At 30.6% G+C, this 20,002-nt stretch overlaps 1 protein-coding gene across 1 annotated transcript in view; it reads right to left on the bottom strand.

Moving 5' to 3' along the window:
- The window catches only part of LOC148787134 (hAT transposon superfamily protein), a gene marked incomplete at its 5' end in the record, with an annotated part of 83,605 nt that overhangs the window by 4,491 nt on the left and 59,112 nt on the right, over positions 1 to 20,002 (bottom strand).

Here is a 20,002-nt window from a genome sequence, read left to right as displayed (position 1 = left end):
TGATGGATTATTTTGTTCATGTTGTTTACTAATGATGTTTGAAAAAATTAAATGTCTCTTGTGATTCTTTGCCATTGCAATTTATTTTATGAATAAAATTTCTTTGCTTTATAATAATAATAAAAAAAATTAAACTTGAGTATGACTACTCGAACCCGACTGTCGGGTACTCGCCCTACTCAGGTTCGGGGTCGGGTAGTGTTATACACTTCGACAAGTAGGGTACCCGACTCGACAAACCCGAACCTGACCCGACGCTCACCCCTAGCTGCAATGGATGTCCAGAAAATGACAGTTCAAAATTGTATTGCAAAATGTGGTACATTTGGAACAATTTTTGAACACCCTTAATGAATTATGCAAAAAACCGTTCCAAAGTATTCATTTTATTTAAGAAATCATGTGTTTCTAAAATCGTTCTAAAATCTGGTACACATTGGAACGATTTATTTGTATTATTTTTTTAATATTACTGATACCATTTCAAATGAAATACAACAGTTATATTTCAACGGTCAGAAAGATCGTTCCTAAGGCCGTCTCAAGGACTGTTCCAAAATATAAATTAATGGCTACTTTTTAACGGCTAAATATGTGTTCCCACACCCGTTCCAAAGCTTGTTCCAAATTTTCCTATATAAATGTGTTTGTCTCTTTCCATTTAGTCTCACTATCTTCTTCCATTCTTATTTTCTCTCTGTTTGCTCAATCTCTCTTGAACTTTTTGATCTCTCGCTATCTCACTAATATTTTGCTACTGTTGTTCGTTAATCTATCTCGAATATTCATTGATACATGGAGTTATTTTGATCAGGTAACAACTTTAACCCTTCATTTGTCAATTGATTATATTTGTTGTAGTTTTATCAATCAAATTGAATATTATAATAATTACCATATATATATATATATGTGTGTGTGTGTGTGTGTAGAACTTATCATCATGTTAAGACAGTTGAGGAGATGGATGCATGAGAAGAACCTTCAGAATAAGGTGGGACTTACTCTGGAGTTTTAGGATGGTGTTGCTACATTTATAGAATAGGCCAATCTCAACATGCATATATAGACAGTGAGAAAATTAAGTGTCCTTGTCGGAAGTGCAAAAATGAAGTTTTCAGGACGAGGTAAATTTTGACTTATTTATGAAAGATTTTATGCCGGAGTATTATAGTTGGACTTTTCATGGCAATGAGAGCGCGCAGGAGTATTTTGAGGCCCTCACCGCGGCCCCGTTGCAAGAGGAGCAAACTTTCATTTCTCATGTTATGCAGGCTGCGAGTATGACTTGGGGTGATGCGGCGTAGATGGATTGGGCGCAGAGGATGTTTTTTGATGCCGTTGGGCTGGCTATCTGGTCTTCTAATTATAACCAGGATGGTATGCTTAATGATGGGACAAGGTTGTATCCTGCTAATGCAGGGCTTAGTTCATATTACGGTGGGGGGCCCAACAATTATGTATCTGGACTGGTAGACTTGTTTTACGATGTAGTGCATGCTGTCGAGCAGCAGTTGTGGAACGGTTGCACCCAATCTTAATTGGGGGATGTAGCTAAGTTGGTGAATATCAAAGTTGAGGGTCATATTTTTCAGCATGTATATAATCGAACATCATAGTGGGCTAATCATATATTGCCCCGTGACCACACCTTGCCCCAAGATTACATAGTACGAAGAAATTGATAAAAGACTTGGGTTTACCTATTGAGAAGATTGATACGTGTAAAAATGGTTACATGCTGTACTGGAAGGACAACATTAATCTGAACTACTTCAAGTTTTGTGAAGAATCTAGGTACAAGTCGACTAGGGAACGAAATCCTAATGCAAGAAGACATCTATGCTATTTTTAGGTACATGTTGATTACGCCTCGCCCATAGAGGTTGTATGCTTCAAAAGCCACTGCCAAGTAAAATGACGTGGCATGCCAATTATCAGACGGAGGAGGGATCCATGTGTCATCCGTCTGATGTAGAGGCATGGAGACATTTTTAACCGAATATATCTCGATTTTGTAGTAGAACCCCGTAATGTTAGATTGGGTTTGTGCACAGATAGGTTCGTATAGCACGGGCAGTACGGTCGTACTTACTGATGTTGGCCCGTTATACTTACACCGTATAATCTCCAGCCCAAAATGTGCATGAATTTTGAGTATATGTTCCTGATGATGGTGATGTCCAGTCCTTCCAATCCAAAACGTCTCATCGATATTTACATGGAGCCGCTGATTTCTTTGATATTAGTATAATCGAATAATTCTCTAGTCAAAGTGTTTATTGTATCTTTAATGTTACTCCACAAGAATTGAAAAATTTGACCATTTAAACCATTTGACCCAGTGCTTCAGTTTTATTCTTTTTAAAAAATTTCTCAAAGTCGTGGATAAAGTGCAAGGTTATAAATTTAAATATTCAACTAATTATAATTATTAATAAATTTCTAAATTTATATAACAAAAAGTACGATAATTATAAATATTAAAAATGACTGTTCGTCCATCATGTGCGTCAGTAGTATTGGCAGACGTCTTCTCATTTCCTAACCCACATTCTATATTAGTTCATTTTTTTCATTATCATCATCACCGACATTAATATACAACTAACTTAACAATGTTGTTGAACTGAGATCGAAATTAGATTTTCACATAATATCAAATCGGAATTTCGATTCGACATTAATTTTTTATTTTTTTTTTGAAATTTTGATATTCTATTCGATTTTGGATTTTATGCCGGTTAATCGAATCGAACTGAATACTAAATTGCGAAATATATATATATTAATTATATAAATGTAATAAAACATATAATATTAAATATCTTAAAATTTATATAAATAAAATAATTTTATTAACAATACATACTTAATTGGTTATAATTATTGATTAACAAATAATTTATAATCAACAAATTAATATTACATTATTATTTAATCTAAAATTTAAAAAAAAAAAGTAAAAAAAAAAGAATCGTGGACTCTCTTTCCACGACTCACGACTTTGAGAATTTTTTTTATGAAAAAAGAAAAGAGTCGTGGATTTTACCTACGAAAGTCGTCGATAGAGCCCGACTTTCAGCAATTCTTTTTAAAAAATAAAAAATATGTAAGTCGTAGATAGAGTCCACAATTGCTCAGTTTTTGTTATAATTTTAAAAGTAGTAGTATTTGCATTATTTTTAACTTTTTATTTATTTTAATAAATAAGCCTTAGTAGAATAAGGTATCATTCCAATTAATTGCTTATCAGATTTATAAATCCATTCATAATACTTTTTTACTTAATTATTTTAATAAAACTGACTGTTTGTTGGATTGCAAATTTAATTTGATGCGTGTATTCATCCGGGATGTTTTGGTAAGTTGAATATTTTATTGTTAATTATATTTACACACTGTGTTTACAAAATTTGCTTTAAATGTACATGTGGTGTGTTGCACAGTGTGTTTATAAAATCTACTTTAAATGTACATGTGATGCGAGTTTTATATTACACGCCAATTCTATGTATATTAAGTTTAATGTAAGGTGTAATATCGATTTATAGTAAAATTTCAAATTGATTTTGTAAGGTCAAGTTGAATTTTTTGTTTCTAGCTGCAAACTTAGAGATTGATTCAGAGATAAAATCAGCCACAAAATTAGAACGGAAATGGAGATGATTGTCTTTGTAAGTCTATCGAATTTAGAGACAGAATTAAAAAGCGAGTCAGAAATGGATTTGTCTAGGTTTGATTGGTCTGCGACGGATTTAGAAACAGATTCTATTTTATCTTAAAAGTTCAGAGAAACATTTAACAATTGAAATCAGCTATTGGACTATCTGTTACCATTTTTTATGGAAGAAATTCGTTTCTGAACCCTATTTTCTTGGTTTCTTCATGTACCTAGGCATGGCAAGTTCAATGTGGTCGTGGGATCGCTCCCTGCATGGAGGATAAGGTAGTAAATGGTCTTTTGGGAGACATAAGGTGGTGACAATGTGACGGTCTTTGCCTGATACGGTCTTCACAGGCCTGATTGATATTTTTTCCAATCAATATAATATATCTCGACTATTTTAATCGAGTTTTCTATTATGACCATTTTCCTCCATATGCACCCATGCATGTCCTCACTAAGCTTTGTCTAACGTATTTTGAATTTTCTCCTCCAAATACAGGTGGTAATGTGGAGAAGTCAAGATCTAGGTGACTTAGGAAAGAGATCGAGGTGATTAAGAGGAAGGTTGAATGGTTAGGCGTAGTTGTTTTGGTTATCAGGTTGCAAATTTGATGAGTATATTGTTGTTAAGGTTTCAGTTAGATTGCGTCCCGAGAATAGGGTCTAAAGTAGGAGTCCTACTTTGGGGCATGGCAGTTATAATATAATGGACCTTTACTATATAAGGTCAAAATCCGTCGCAGATGATTTTTTGATGTCACAAATGAATTTTCGAAGGATATCAACATGACGTCCTTAACGAATCTGTCAGAATATTAATGCAAAATATTTTCTATCAAAAACTGTTGGAAATATGCAACTAAATTTAATGTCCAAGTTCTCCGACAGATAATATTCGTGGGAAATTTCTGAAAGCTTTTCCCACAAATTTACTGTTTGTGCAACGATTGGGCTTTGACATAGTAGACTGTCAGAAATGCATGGTAAAGTCCATTGGAAACTCCAATGGATTCCGATGGTCTGTTTGTGGTCATTAGTTCTGTTGGGTATATACCCTCCAGCAGAAGCCTTAACGCAATTATTATAGAATAATGGTGGGTTATTCAAACCCTTAAATAATTACATACCAATAATAAAAACATATCTAAATAAATATAAAGAATAAATTACAGATCTAACAATAACAGTGTTAAATAAATAGTAAGAAAGAACAAATAAGGCTCAAGAGCCAGATCTAATGAGGGACAACCCATGGTCACTGAGACCGGCCGTCAAACTCACGGTTGCTCAAACTCAATCGTGAAATTGGCCACAGAGACCCTCTTGTAAAATCATAAAGGTTTCCCACTTAGGGTTTACAAAGAACTTTTAATCGGAGCAGAAGAAGGAGAAAGGAAGAGATGGCAGCTATTCTCCTCTTAACAACCAAAAACCACACAGGGATTTATAGTGGTTCTGGATTGAAGAGGATGGTGAAAAAAGGCGGTGCAAGATTATTTCCAAGGCCATAAGAATCAGAGACAGAATGAAGACGGAGAGAAACCGGAGAGCACGATAGAAGATAAAACAAGAAGGCAGAAAATGAGATTAGAGTTAGGGTTTTAGGGATTAAGTACATTTTCAGCCGGGTCAAAACGAGTCGGGGCAATGAGCTGGCGAGAGTGGGCTGATACGGTCAAAGTGGGCCGTTGACAAGAGTGGGCCTGAACCATCCAAGTTAGAATGTGAAAAGGACCTAATGGGCTTGCGCCTACCAAGGGTCATGGACCATATTTCAATATTCTCCACCTTGGACCAGGACCCATTAGAGGGAGCCACACCCAAGGTTGGATCTGGCATTCATCATTTTCCAGACGCCTTTATAGAACCTGCAAAACAAAGGAGAGCACCTGCATGTATATATAGGTTAGTGAAACCATGGAGATCATCATAAGTTCAAACTTTTTAGAGAAGTGTTGAATTTTTCTATAGGCAAGCACTTAGTTCCCATGTCTGCAAGATTGAATTCACATTTTATCTTTTCTAAATTAATGATTTCCTGCAATATCTCTAATATAATGATATCTAATATCTATTTGTTTGGTTCTATCCTGAAAAATATCTAGGGGACTATTTTAAACCATAAAGAGACTTTTTAAGCAAACATACATGATCGGGTTTCTGCTTATCAATAAAACCACTAGGTTGATGAATGTAAATTTGTTCTTCTAAATTTCGATGCTACAAAATAATTTTAACATTCATTTGTTTTAATTCCCAATCAAACTGAGAAATAAGACAAGAATAATTCTTACAGTAGTATACTTCACAATAGGGGAAAAAATTTCATTGTAATCAGTTCCTTCTTTTTGTGTAAAACCTTTTGCAACTAACCTAGCCTTAAACCTTGTTGCATTATTTTGTTGTTTTATTTTGAACATCCATTTACAATCAACAATAGAGTAGGTCTTAGGTTTTGGACAAGCACCCAAGTTTTATTAGCATGCAAAGAATTTATTTCTTCATTCATAGCTTTTAGCCATAGTTGAATCTGCATATTTAAAAAGCTTCTTCATGAGTACTAGGTTCAAGATCTTCAGTCATTAATGCAAGATGAAATCTTTAAGTTTCGAGGGGAGCCTATATTCTCTTCTTCCCCTATCCCCAAGCTGATAATTTTGTAAGTTTTCCTCAGGTTCAGGATTGTTATTAATTTTCAGTTGATTTTCTGTCCTTATTTCTTCCCCTTGTTGCTTATCTTCTGACATAACCTCCACCATATTAAAGGTGGATTAATATCTGCTTCACTAGTTTGTTTAAGTGTATTTTTCAAACAAGGCATTTTGGATTCATTAAGAACTACATCCCTACTAATTATAACCTTAAAGCCATGTTTACTCCTAAACCATTCTACCTAAACCATTCTATAGCCCTTCAGGATAACCAATAAACATATATTTTTTAGAACATGGTTCAAGTTTATCATCAGAATGTAATGCAAAAGCAGAACATTCAAAAATGCATAAGGAAGAAATATCAATATTTTTACCAATCCATACACACTCAGTTATTTTTCCAAGTAAAGGAACAGAGAGAGACCTATTAATTAAGAAAGCAACAGTTAAAACAGTTTCTCCCCAAAACGTTGTTGACAAGCCAGAACTAATAAGCATGCATCTTACTTTGTTTAGTAAAGTTCTATTTATTCTTTCAACAACTCCATTTTACTGAGGGGTATAAGGGGTGGTCTGATGTCTTTTAATTCCCAAAGTATCACATAATTCAGAAAATTGTTGATTAAAAATTCCAGACTATTATCAGTTTTAAATGCTTTTAATTTCTTTGCAGTCTGATTTTCTACTAAGCTTTTTCAATTTTTGAATTTTTCAAAAACTTCAGATATTTGTTTCATAAGAAAAACAAAAACTTTTCTGGAATAATTATCAATTATAGACAAGAAATACTTATTTCCACCATGAGTGGGGTGTTAGCAGGTCCCCATAAATCAGCATGTACATAATCTAGAATGCAAGATGATGATGAAGTTTTAGAATCAAAAGATGCAGGAAAATGCACTTTGTGTTGTTTCCCTAGAACACATTTATCACAGAAATCCATTTTGCTTATCTTGTCAAATAAGATGCCATTTTTATGGAATAAACTCTAGGCCTTACTTATGTGGCCTAATCTTTTATGCCACAAATTAGTTTTGTCATTTTTTAATACAGTAGTAGCCATGGAATAATATCTCACAAACCAAATATATAAATTTCTTTTCCTTTCTGCTTTAAAAACAATTAGTGACTCTTTCATAATTTTCATAATACCCTTTCCCAACATTCAAGAAGGATTAAACTTATGCAATGAAATTAGACTGAACTGACAAATTAAAAGACAAAATTTAACGAAAAAAAGTCAATTAGGACAATTTTGTGCTCAATTTGGGATGGAAATGAAACCATCCGATAGATTAAGAATCCCTAAGGATAGAACTTCAAGACTTAAAGAATAGAGGTATAAAAAGAAAAAATTAAGAAAAGAAATAAATAAAAAAAAAACCTAGCTAGAAAAAATGAATGGATGGCTAAATATAGTACCGCAAAGAGTATAAGAAGATGCTATAGTTGTGGAGAAACGGACCATCTTGCAACTAGATGCAGAAACAAAAAAGCCAGGAAATTGAAAAAGAAAATAAATAATCTTAATTTAGAAGAAGAAGAGAAACAAGAAATACTCAATGTAATATTTTCTAGGGAAAAAGAGTCCTCTGAATCAGAGGAACAATCCGAAGAACAGAGTAAACTCAAAAATATTGAAGAAAATTTTGAATATTCATCTACCACTTCTGAATCTGAAGAAGAAAAACCTTCTTGTTCATGTAGACAAGGAAAAGCGGAGGAAAATTCTCATCAGGAGTTTTATGAATTAATGATAAAATTTAAAGAAATGGAAAAATAAATGTTCTCACTGATAATCATATTATCCAATTACTTAGAGAGAAAAAAAAAACCTTGAAGTTAGGGAGATCATTATGAGTAAAATTGACAATAATGATAAAGCCACCACATCTGAGTCTAGCCCAATTTATGATAGAACTATTAATAAACCTTTTGAACCATATACAATTACTGAGATCAAGAAATTGCTTAATAAAAAGCATACTATTCAAGATAATCCCTCTACTCTAGAAGATCTAAGAATAAAAGTAGAAAAATTAAAGGAAGAAATAAAAATATTAAGAAATATATTCAATCTCTTATTAATAGAATTGAAATGTTAGAAATTAGCAGGAATACTGGAGTAGGTAAAAAAATATGAGGACTTTTTATCCACTTTGGAGATAGTCACTAGTAAAAAATAAAATGTTAAAATCGATCTTTTAATACATAACAGTTTTCGAAAAACATTTGCTGCTTTTATAGACAGCGGAGCAGATATTAATTGTATTAAATAAGGTCTTATACCAACTAGGTATAGACGACCCACTCTTTATCATTTGTCAATGGACAAAAATTAAATATAAGCTTTAAAAATTCCAAAAGCTTACATATGTAATAATAAAAAATGTATTCCATCAAGCTTCCTATTAATAAAAGATTTAACAAATGAAATTATTCTTGGAACACCTTTCTTTAAGAAAATTTTTCCAAAAAGAAATATTAATAAAAAAGGTATAATAGGAACCTTTGAAGAAGAAATAATAAAATTTGAATTCATCACTCAACCAATAGACAGAGTTATCAATGAAATAAGAGATTCAATAATATCTAAGACTAACCAAATATGTTTTATTAAAGAAGAAATTAATTCATTACAAATAAATAAACTACTTAAAAATCCTAAATTACAAGAAAAAATTAAAATGATGCAAAATAAATTTGAAACTAGAGGTATGTGACGAACATTCCAATGCATTTTTGCATAGGAAAAAATATATTGTTGACCTTCCTTACGAAAATGAATTTTCAGAAGCAAAGATTCTTACTAAGGCAAGACCTGAATACTGAATATTTAGAATTATGTAAAAATGAGATTAAATTCCTAATTGAGAAAAAACTAATTAGGTCCTCAAAATCATCCTGGTAGTGTACTACTTTTCATGTTAATAGCATGCAGAAAAACAAAGAGGAAAACTCAGGCTTGTAATAAATTATAAACATCTTAATAAAGTCTTAAAATGGATAAAATATCCTATCCCTAACAAGAAGGATTTGTTAGATAGATTACATAAGGCAATAATTTTCTCAAAATTTGATTTAAAATCAGGATATTGGTAAATTCAAATAAATAAATTAGATTGGTACAAAACAGCATTCACAATCCCATTTGGACATTATGAATGGAATGTTATGTCATTCGGATTTAAAAAATGCACCTTCAGAATTTTTATAATATTATGAATGACATTTTTAATCAATTCTCTAATTTTATCATAGTTTATATTGATTATATCTTAGTCTTCGCAAACAACATAGAAGACCATTTTAAACATTTAGAAATGTTTAAAAACTTATCATCCTAAATGGTTTAGTTTTATCAAAATAAAAAATGAATATCTTCCAGACTAAACTTAGATTTCTAGGACATCATATTGAAAAAGGGGAAATTATACCCATCAATAGATGTATTAAATTTGCAGATAAATTTCTTGATAAAAGTCAGTTACAAAGATTTTTAGGCAGTTTAAATTATATAGCCACATACTATAAGAATCTTGTTCAAGATACAACAATATTATATGATAGGCTTAAAAAGAATCTACCAGAATGGACTAATGAACATACAAAAGCAATTAAATTAATTAAACAGAAGGTTAAATCATTACTATGTCTATCTCTTGCTAATCTTAATTGTAAGAAAATAATAGAAACAGATGCCTCTGAAATTGGATTTGGAGGAACACTAAAACAAATTGATGAAAATAAACAAGAATACTTGGTTAGATTCCATTAAAGAAAATGAAAAGGAGCCCAAAGAAATTATGGTACTGTTGCTAAAGAAGTTCTTGTCATTGTTAAATGTGTGTTGAAATTTCAAAATGATTTACTTAATCAATAATTCACCATTAGGACAGATTATTCTACTGCTAAATTTATGTTTAATAAAGCTTTTAAACATGATGTTTCTAAACAAATGTTTGCTAGATGGCAAGCACATCTTGCCCCCTTAAATTTTTCCATTGAGCATATTAAAGTAGAGACAAATAGTCTCCCTGATTTTCTATCAAGAAAATATATTGATGGAAATAAATCCTGATGAATTTGAAAATTAAATATTTAGAGGGATGAATATCTCCTTTAAATTCCAAACATTTGGACTGAAGAATTAGTCATAGGGAAAAGAATTTTTATGAATGGAATACATTGGCTTATTTATCAATTTAAATTTTGGGATGAACGGTTTGAATATAAGACAAGATTGAAGATAGGGCCAAATATAATTAGGAAACGAATTGACAAACTCAAGGAAATTATTTATGACATTCTCATACAATTTCTAGATGCAAACGTCATTGTAGAAAATCATATTAAACAACTTTGGATAGCAAATTTGCAATACCGTCAGCAAATTGCTGGTTATTATGTTGGCTAATGAATTATCTTTATTTTTTAGGAATGCTCCCCAAAGGGAAAGAGGGAGGAATTCCTCCTCTAATCAAAGAGGAGGTAGATTTCGAGCAGGTGATATTGTTAGACATGGCAATAGGGCATTAGTTAGGGAAAATATTTCTGGAATTGAAAAATATAATAACATCTCTGAAGAAGAAAATTTCTTGAATTCAAAAAGGAACACAAAAAATTAACAACTCATGAATCATCATCTTCAGCATCTTACGCAAAAATATTGCAAGAGGATGAAGATAAATTAATTAATTATAAATTCAGTGAACATCATGAGGTAATTATACTTCTTGAAAATGATGAGTTGAGATGAAAAAATGATCCATGGTACTTAATAAAGAGATACCTTAATGTTGCATCTTTTACCGTAAAGTCATATAAACCAAGGGAACATTATGAATGTATCTTTAAGGCCTCCCAAAATGTTGAAATTAATCACACATTCTCCAGTAATTGGAAAGCAATTTAATTATTCGACAAAAAAAAATTCATCACTGTTGTAGAATGGGGAATTAATCTATTAGGAGAAAAAGAATATTTTCACCCAGAATAAAAAAATACTATAAAATTCAATTATTGGGACTATGTTGAAGCATTTAATAAAGCTTTTCTTTTATAAGAGAAAACATACATGATTTTTTAAAATTTGCCCACTGGTCTTCCAGCAAGAAATACCGAATTGGGTGTTTCAATGGTGGATAAGTTTTGGTCCATCGATCTCTATCCTTCCTAAAAATTTTCAGGAATACTATATGGAATGACTAAATTATTCGCCAAAAATAATCCAAGCAAAAAAATCAAGAAAATGGATTGAAGGAATGACTTCCATTTATTTCTTTATGGAATTCTCTATTCCATGGATCTGGAAATGGCTACCAAAAGTAGGAATTACCTTACAAAAAATTCCATGCATTGAAAGGAGATATTGCTCAAAATTTTGGAGCAAGTTGATGCAAATTGGTCGTGGACCAAAAAATACTATGGTCAAGAAATCATCAATGAGATGGAGAAAAATAATATAAAGTTTTTGCCGAGAAAGAAGAGAATCAGCCACAATCCTTTTGAACATATCTCCCAGAGGATCCTAAATAAGAAATGAGTGATCACGAAAGATCAAATGATTAAGGAATATTTTAAGCACATGCAAAATGATCTTAAAAAGAATCTTTCAGGAATTGCATCTCCTATGGAGACTTCATCCAAAAATAGAGAAAATAAATTTTCTTGTCTCGATGGAGAATCTCAGAATCCTTCGGACGAATTTACTTAAGAAAATTTCTAGATAATTTATTCAAAGGAATCAGAAAAACATTGAAAGGAAAATCAAGAATGAAAATTTCAGAATCCTCTGAAGACAAAGAAGACCACAAGCAATCAGGATCAGAATCAGAAGAGAACAGCTTCTCCAAGATGATGAAAAAATGACATGACCAATGAAAACAGCGGAAGTAAAAAACTTTGACCAAATCACACGTGTCAACAATGAAGAGGCACTTGGCAGATGAAGGCCATGCGGACGTGAAAAAATTATTTCAAGTCTGGACCTTTGGTTATAAATATAACCCCTACCCCTTTTTGTTCATAACCTCAGCAGTCTTCATGTGTTGAACCGAAGGCATTTGTAATTTGTTTTTTCCCTTAAACTATATAAAAGTTTTATTTGGCATAAGAAGGAGTACAGACTACTTGTAAGTTTTCTTATTTATTTTTCTGCACTTGTTACCTTTATTCTTGCTTCTGTCATCTTTAGCCCAATGCAAGGCTAAATTACTTCTGTTGAATTATTCATAACAACGGAGATAGCAAGGTTCAAAAAAGAAAAAAAGAGTATTTTTCATTACTAATGAATATAAGGAGAAATTGAATAAATGTAAGGAAAAGACACTTTGGATCGTTGATTTAAATTATGGGTATGAACAAGATCGGGTTTGCCATCAATGCCCGATTTTGCCGCTCTTTGGTGTTGTTTTTGGGCTTTAGTATGGTATGTTTTATCTAAAATTCATACCTATTAGTTTAACTCAATGTAAAAAGCTCCTGACTTAGTCTTCTCTTATGTTATTTAATTCTCTTTATATCTGTCATAGTCAAAAACATTTTTTTGTTGCATTTCGCCTGCATGATCGATTTTCCCTACTACCTACATGGACGGATTTATTTTTATTTATTCTTAGGCATTCCGCCTACATGGTCGGTTCTTCATACCGCTTTATGGTCAGATTTAATTTTTTTTTTGAGTTTTTCAATCCTCCATGACCGGGTAAATTAATTTAATTCCTATATATAAGTTATTGTGTAATAATTTGGTCCTTAATGTTTATAGAGGCACAAGAAAACATAATTTACCCATCCTTTTAAGATGAAAGAAGAAAAAGATTTTTTTCAATTAAAATATATAGTAAGAATAATTTATAATTGTTATTTTATTCCATTTAATATTATAAGAATTCAATTTCAAAGGCAATTATTTGCATTTAGTTGAGATAAATTGAGCATATAATTTTTTTGAGGCCTCAATATCTTGGATTAATTATCAAATAATTATTTACCTTAAATAAAGTTAGTCAAAAATAACCAGCAAAAAGGTAAGTTATATTTTTGGTTTCTATATAGCTACTTATTCACTTTTGGCCCCTAATGTTCATGTAACACGATTTTGGCTCTTAATGTTTACAAATTTGGTTCCTAATTTGACATAAGACCAAATTTGTAAATATTATAGACCAAAATCGTGGCCACATGAATGCTAATATATATAGGGGGAAAATGTGTGAGATGCTTTTACAATATACGAAAAATTATGTTTAAATCATTAATTATAAGTTGCACTTATTAGTATTATTTCACCATTCATTCTTGAAAGTATTAAAACAAAATAAATTAGTTAGAAGTCTAATTTTTAATTTTTCTTCAATGTTACATGTACAAAATTAAATGATAATAGGAGTCTTAGAAAAATATTATTTATGATTTGTCATATATTATCAATATTTTCATATTGTTATTATGTATGTTATACGGTTAATAATATTATAACCACCTATTCATTTTTTGTCCTTGTGTAATAATTTTGATCACTAATGTTTATGAATTTTCGTAGGTTTGATTCAAAATTTGACTGTCAAAAATTTATTATGAATCATAATCATAGCACATGAACAATAAAATACGAATAAGTGTCTATAGATATACAACAGAATTTACCCCTTCTTTAGAAGAAAAGAAGTATCGCAAGAATAGATTTTACAACTTTTATTCAATTTTAAAAGTAATTGCTTGGATTTAATTGACATAACTTGAAATTTTATAAATCATATTTTTAATTACTATATATAGCCTTTTATGACTTTTGGTTTCTAATGTTATCCTGTAACGAATAAATATATTTTTATAAGGATTAATTTCAATTTGATTCCTTAAGTTAGATATTAAATCATTTTAGTTCTCATATTTGGACCTCATCATATTTTGGTCCCCAAACATTATTGAAATCAGTTATCTCCAATGGTTGGCCATCTAATTAACAATGGGTAACTAGCAATGAAGAGTGTTGAAATATGGCCCATGACCTATGGTAAGTCCTTTTAAGCCCTTCTCTCATTTTCACCTGGATGGCTCAGGCCCACTCTTGATATCGGCCTACCTTGGTTAGCCCAACCACCTCTCGCCAACCTATTGCCCCGACCCGTTTTGACTAAGCTGAGAGTATACTTAATCCCTAAAACCCTAACCTTATTTTCATTCTTCTGCGTCCTCATTTTTCTTTCGCTTTCTCTCTGGTTTTTCTCTCTTTCTTCTCTGTGTCTCTGATTCTTATGGCCTTGAAAATAATCTTCCACCACCTCTTTTCACCATCCTCCTCAATGCAAAACTACTATAAATCACCTTGTGGTTTCTGGTTGTATAGCATACGAACAACTGTGATCTCTTCTCTTCTCCTTTTTCTGTCCCGATTAAAAGTTCTTTGTGAAACCCTAAGTTTGTGGAAAACCTTTGTTGTTTTACAAAAGGGTCTGTGTGGCCGATTTCACATTTGGGTTTTGAGCAATCGTGAGTTTGACTGATAATCTTAGTGACCATGTGTGACGTTCGTAAAATTTTTTACGTAATTGAGAGACTAATTGGTAATTATTAGAAATTTTAATTTGATTAGTAAATAAATTATAGATTAAATTTGGGATATAATAAAATTTGAACGGATTAAATTGAAGTTCGTTATAATATTTGGAGGCAAATTATATTAATTAAGAAAATTAGAAAGAACGTAATGGGTATTGTGAAAAAAAAATTCACTAATAATAATAATATTATGTATATAATATATATATATATATATATATATATAAAGTGAAGAGAGAGAGAGAATGAGTAGCCACCGCCTCAACTCTCTTTCTCTCCTCTCTTTATTGCACACACACACCCATACACAATTCACATACAAACAATTTACTTTGGAAATTTGAAATTCTCGCGGTGAAAAGGAACAAAAAGACAAAGGTAAGAATTTATATTTTAAAAATTATAATAATTTATATAATGATATTGTTTAATTAGTTCATTTATTAAATGTTGATTATATTGAGCGGTGAACTATTTAATCGGAGTATTTTATGATTTTGGCTATTTAAATTAGTGTCGTATTAAATATCACATTTGCTATAAAAATGATATAGTTGGGTAATTAAAATATTAGATTTGTTAGATATAATTATTATTATAGCTAATTTACACAATTCCATCGGAATGATTAACCAAATATGTAATTCTATGTATTATTGCTTAATTAAATTGTGCTTAATTAAATTGTATAGCAATGAGAAATTGACAGAAAATTCATAGAAATATTTCGGAAGTTATATTTAAAAAATATTATGTTATGAAAGAGAGAAAAGGTTTTAGTGGTAATATAATTTACGAATGTTATTAAAAACAATAATTATAAACATATATATGGGGTTTGATTAAATGAATTCTTATGAATTAATTGATAAATCAATTATATGGTTGAGAAGTTTAGAAAGTGTAGTTATCTAAAGTAAAATGGAACAAGGGTTGGACTTTAATATAAGTGGAATACTAAAAGATTGGTAGGACATGTACGAACATTATATAATATTTTATTTAAAGTTATAATATTCTAAGTATATTGATTATACGTATAATATTTTAATATAGAACGTGACAACAAAGTAGAGGGTTAAGCAGTCCCCCGTGAAACCGAAGCATTTTGGGATATAAGGTAAGTATAGCTAATTGAATTTATTTATATATATATCTATATGTGTAGTATTGTATATATTATATATATTGGTTTCTTAGATGTAATCGTGGACTTGACTTTATATTATTATATATGGCTTTCGTATATTGATTGCTTATATAATTAGTTGTGGATTATTTGTTAGATTACCCTAATACCGGTGGAATTGTTATTATGTGTCATATGTGTTTGTAATGGTTGGACGTGAGGGTGGTATGATTACGTGATCGTATAACTGATTATCGTATGAAATCAAACTGGGAGCTATTATTGAGCAAGTAATTATTATAAAGAAAAGAATGATGATCGTGAATTGAAATAAAAATGATGCTTACCTAGTTGGGAACACAGTCAATGGTTTATGAAAATGTGATATGAAAAATATATAAATTAAGCTAGGTACCATGGCGCGTAGGGTACCGGGGTATTCCAGGCAGCGGGAAATATCCTGTGCTGTTAGCTACACACTGGGGTGGTGTGGGGATACCATGTTTGTTGTGATGTCCAGTGCTATATTGCTACACAGCTGGAGTAAAAGAGTGTGAGGATATCACACAATGGGTATCCTGTGCTGTATATGATATGGTGATGGCCGGCGAAATCATTGACTGATATACTCCAATTAGAGTAAGTGGGGCCCTTAACTAATAAACGATAATGTCGAATATTATGTCGTGGATTGATTTGCAGTTGTGAGTATGTATTACTACTTCTATTTGATGTTGCTATTGACTAATGACTGTTAGTCAATGTGACTGCATGTACGTGAATTGTTGCCTGTGTATATATCTATAAACTGATTGGCTATACTTATTGAGTAGGCAGTTCATTCCTTGCCACGTACTTTTCAGGAGATAGGTCACACTGAATAGCCACATTGGACTTTGAGCGGTGCCGTCGTCTTTATTAGGTGGGTCAGCTGTGACTTCTGAAGCCAGAGTTTTTTATTGTTGGGTTATTAAATATTTTGGTCTTTTATTGGGATTTGTGTTTTAAGTTGTGGTATGATTTTCCTTGAGATTATGTACATGAGAACATCTAGTGAGGGTGAATATAAACTTTCGGAGGTATCTAATACCTTTTGTGGTATATATATATATATTATATTAATAAATTAGAATTTATTTTACGAGTTGAAAGAGAATTACTTATAGAATGAGTTTTGATTAAAGAAAGGATGAAATAGTAATAATTAGATGTAGCGAGTAGGGGGTGTTACACCATGGGTTGTCGCTCAACAGATCTGGCTCTTTGGGCCTTATCTATTCTCTTACTGTTTTTTTAACACTGTTGTTAGATTTGTAATTTATTTTTAATATTGTTTTAGATCTATTTGTTTATTGCTTTGTAATTTTAAGGGTTTTAATAACCCACCAATATTCTGTAATAGTTGAATTAGGGCTTCTGCTAAAGGGTTATATCCAACAAGGAGGGAGAAAACATAATTATCAAATAAAAGTCTAAAAATTGACAATTTCAATATGTACAACTTTGCTACCAGTTTTTCACTCCAAAAGCAATCTTTCCAATGGATGATTTTAAGTAAATTTTTTAGATCAAAATTCATATGAGTACCAGAATTGATTTAGCATCTAATTTATTAAACCGAAACTTTTATGCGCATAAGGGATTCACTCAATAATTATACCAACTTAATAAAAAATAGTTCTTATATGTTCAATATCTATTTTTGTTCTTAATATTTACAAACTTATTCTTTGTTATAAATTTATTTTTAAGAAAATATATTTCTCTTTTGTTTATTTATTTATCTATTTTTCTAATTCTGTCTTGAACATATTTAACTAATTTCAAAAGATATTTTTGTCACTTAATAAATAACTGGCTAACAAACCATAACAAAATCAAGTCCGTACTTTATTATATTTATTTAATCCCTAAATCCACTTAAGGTCAGTTCACTAATCAAACTTCCTATACCACTGGACAAATTATGGATGTCGGCTACTGCAGAGCAACAAAGGTTATTCCCTTCTCTTAATTTCTGGAGATGTGTAAGCCGTTGGATGTGTATATGACGATATCATAGATGAATTGTCAAGGGATTTTTTTTCTTTTTCATTATGTTATGCTATAAATTCTTTGTTGGTTTTTGGGTTAATTCATTATTATGTTGCAAAGAATTTTGTGTTGGTTTATAGGTTATATCCAATGCTGAGCTTAGAGTCCAAACCCTATATACAGGAACCAGTATGTATGATTTGGATTGATATGCGACATTCATACAAATTCGAAGTTGGAACTTTGAGTTCCATTCAACTTCTGTATGAGGCGATCATCTGTGCCGTTTGCATGTTTTTGCTATCAATTGATGTCTGCTGATAACTTGAGCTAGTATTTAAGGGCTAGTTTATTCATATGTTGTCTCAATTATAATTTATTTTTGTTACCTTATATTATTTCCACTTTTTAAATGCCTTTTTAATGAATTCTAAAAAACTCGCCTATGACTGTTTTCATTACATGTAAGTTGCTCATTTCTATTTGTTGCTCTACAAAAAGCCCTTACGTACTTTGAAATTTGGCGCCATTTTAGTTTTTAAAGTGTAGAGTCCAGACTTATTAATTATCATTCTTTTAATGCTTTTTTTGGGGTAAAAAATTATAATACATGGATATGAACATGATACGATATGGATATAGTGACACGTAAAAACTTTAAAAAATTAGGACACAACACAGTACTGACACGGTATATATGAATATATTTTTTATTGTATGTATCTTTAATTTATCGTAAAATTAAAATATGGAATATGAAAATATCAAGGTAAAATATAACATAAGTATATTTTACATCTAAGTTATTAACTAAATGTGATTTAAAAAATATACATAGTTGTTTTGCATTAAAAAGTATGTAATGAAAAACTTTTGATAATCCAAATTAATTAAATCATTATGATCATTTGTTGAATTTTTAGTAATTTTATTAAAAATATTTAATTTTGAGATGCGTTGAATTATTTTTTTTTCTTAGTTTATAACTCTTTTTTTTAAAAGTAGGATTAAAAACCAAAAAACATGTTGCTTTTATTAAAATGTATTTTTTTTTTATAGAAATCAATTTCGAAAGTGATTATTGTAAAAACAATCACATTTCCACCAAAAAAGAGATTTAATCTATTTAACAACATAATCAAAACAAACGAGAATTTAAAATCAATGTATTTAAAATTACACTGAAGATTGAACGGAATAATTTAATAGGTTAATTGGGTAATTGGTTAGATTCGATTAGAAAAATTAATTGACCCGAACTATATTCTATATATATATATATACCAAGTTAATACATTTTATATATAATTAATTAACTTTGTTAAAAGAAATAATAATTAAAAATTAAAGACCAATTACTAAATTAATAACAAAGATGTGTTGATTTACACGTATCGAACAAATTCATTCCACATTTCATATTTATATTTTTTTAAGTAAATATAATTTTCATTAAATTCATAGTACAATCGTACAGTATAACAATGCTCAATGAGTGGCGTCACCCTCGATAGGCCAAGGGATACGCCAAAGTCTATATAACGCACAAGAACTAACAAAGCGAGCTAAATAAGCACTAAGAATCCTCTGTCTAACCTCTTTCATAATGAGTCCAGCAAGTGCGGTCGGTTCTTGCTCAAACTGCTAAAAACGTCTCAAGTTTCGTTCCTTCCAAATATGATAAATACATTAAGCCAGTAGCCCACAACAAGCCAGATTAATAACGTGTTGCCCTTTCTGTGACGCCCCAAAAATTATAATATATAATTGGGAGACTAATTGGTAAATTTTTATGAAACTTAGTTAATTAGTAAATAAATTATGTTCCATAATTGGAATATAATAATATTTGAATGAATTAAATTGGAGTTCGTTATAATATTTTGGGACAATTTATTCTAATTAAGAAAATTAGAAAGGACGTAGATGGTATTTTGAGAAAAGTTTAAT

This window comes from Sesamum indicum, linkage group LG8, assembly GCF_026168435.1.
Source record: "Sesamum indicum cultivar Baizhima isolate 11 linkage group LG8, ASM2616843v1, whole genome shotgun sequence".
In the NCBI taxonomy this organism is placed as follows: domain Eukaryota; kingdom Viridiplantae; phylum Streptophyta; class Magnoliopsida; order Lamiales; family Pedaliaceae; genus Sesamum; species Sesamum indicum.
Note: the sequence above shows the minus strand (reverse complement) of the source record. Positions and strands in the feature narration are given on the sequence as shown.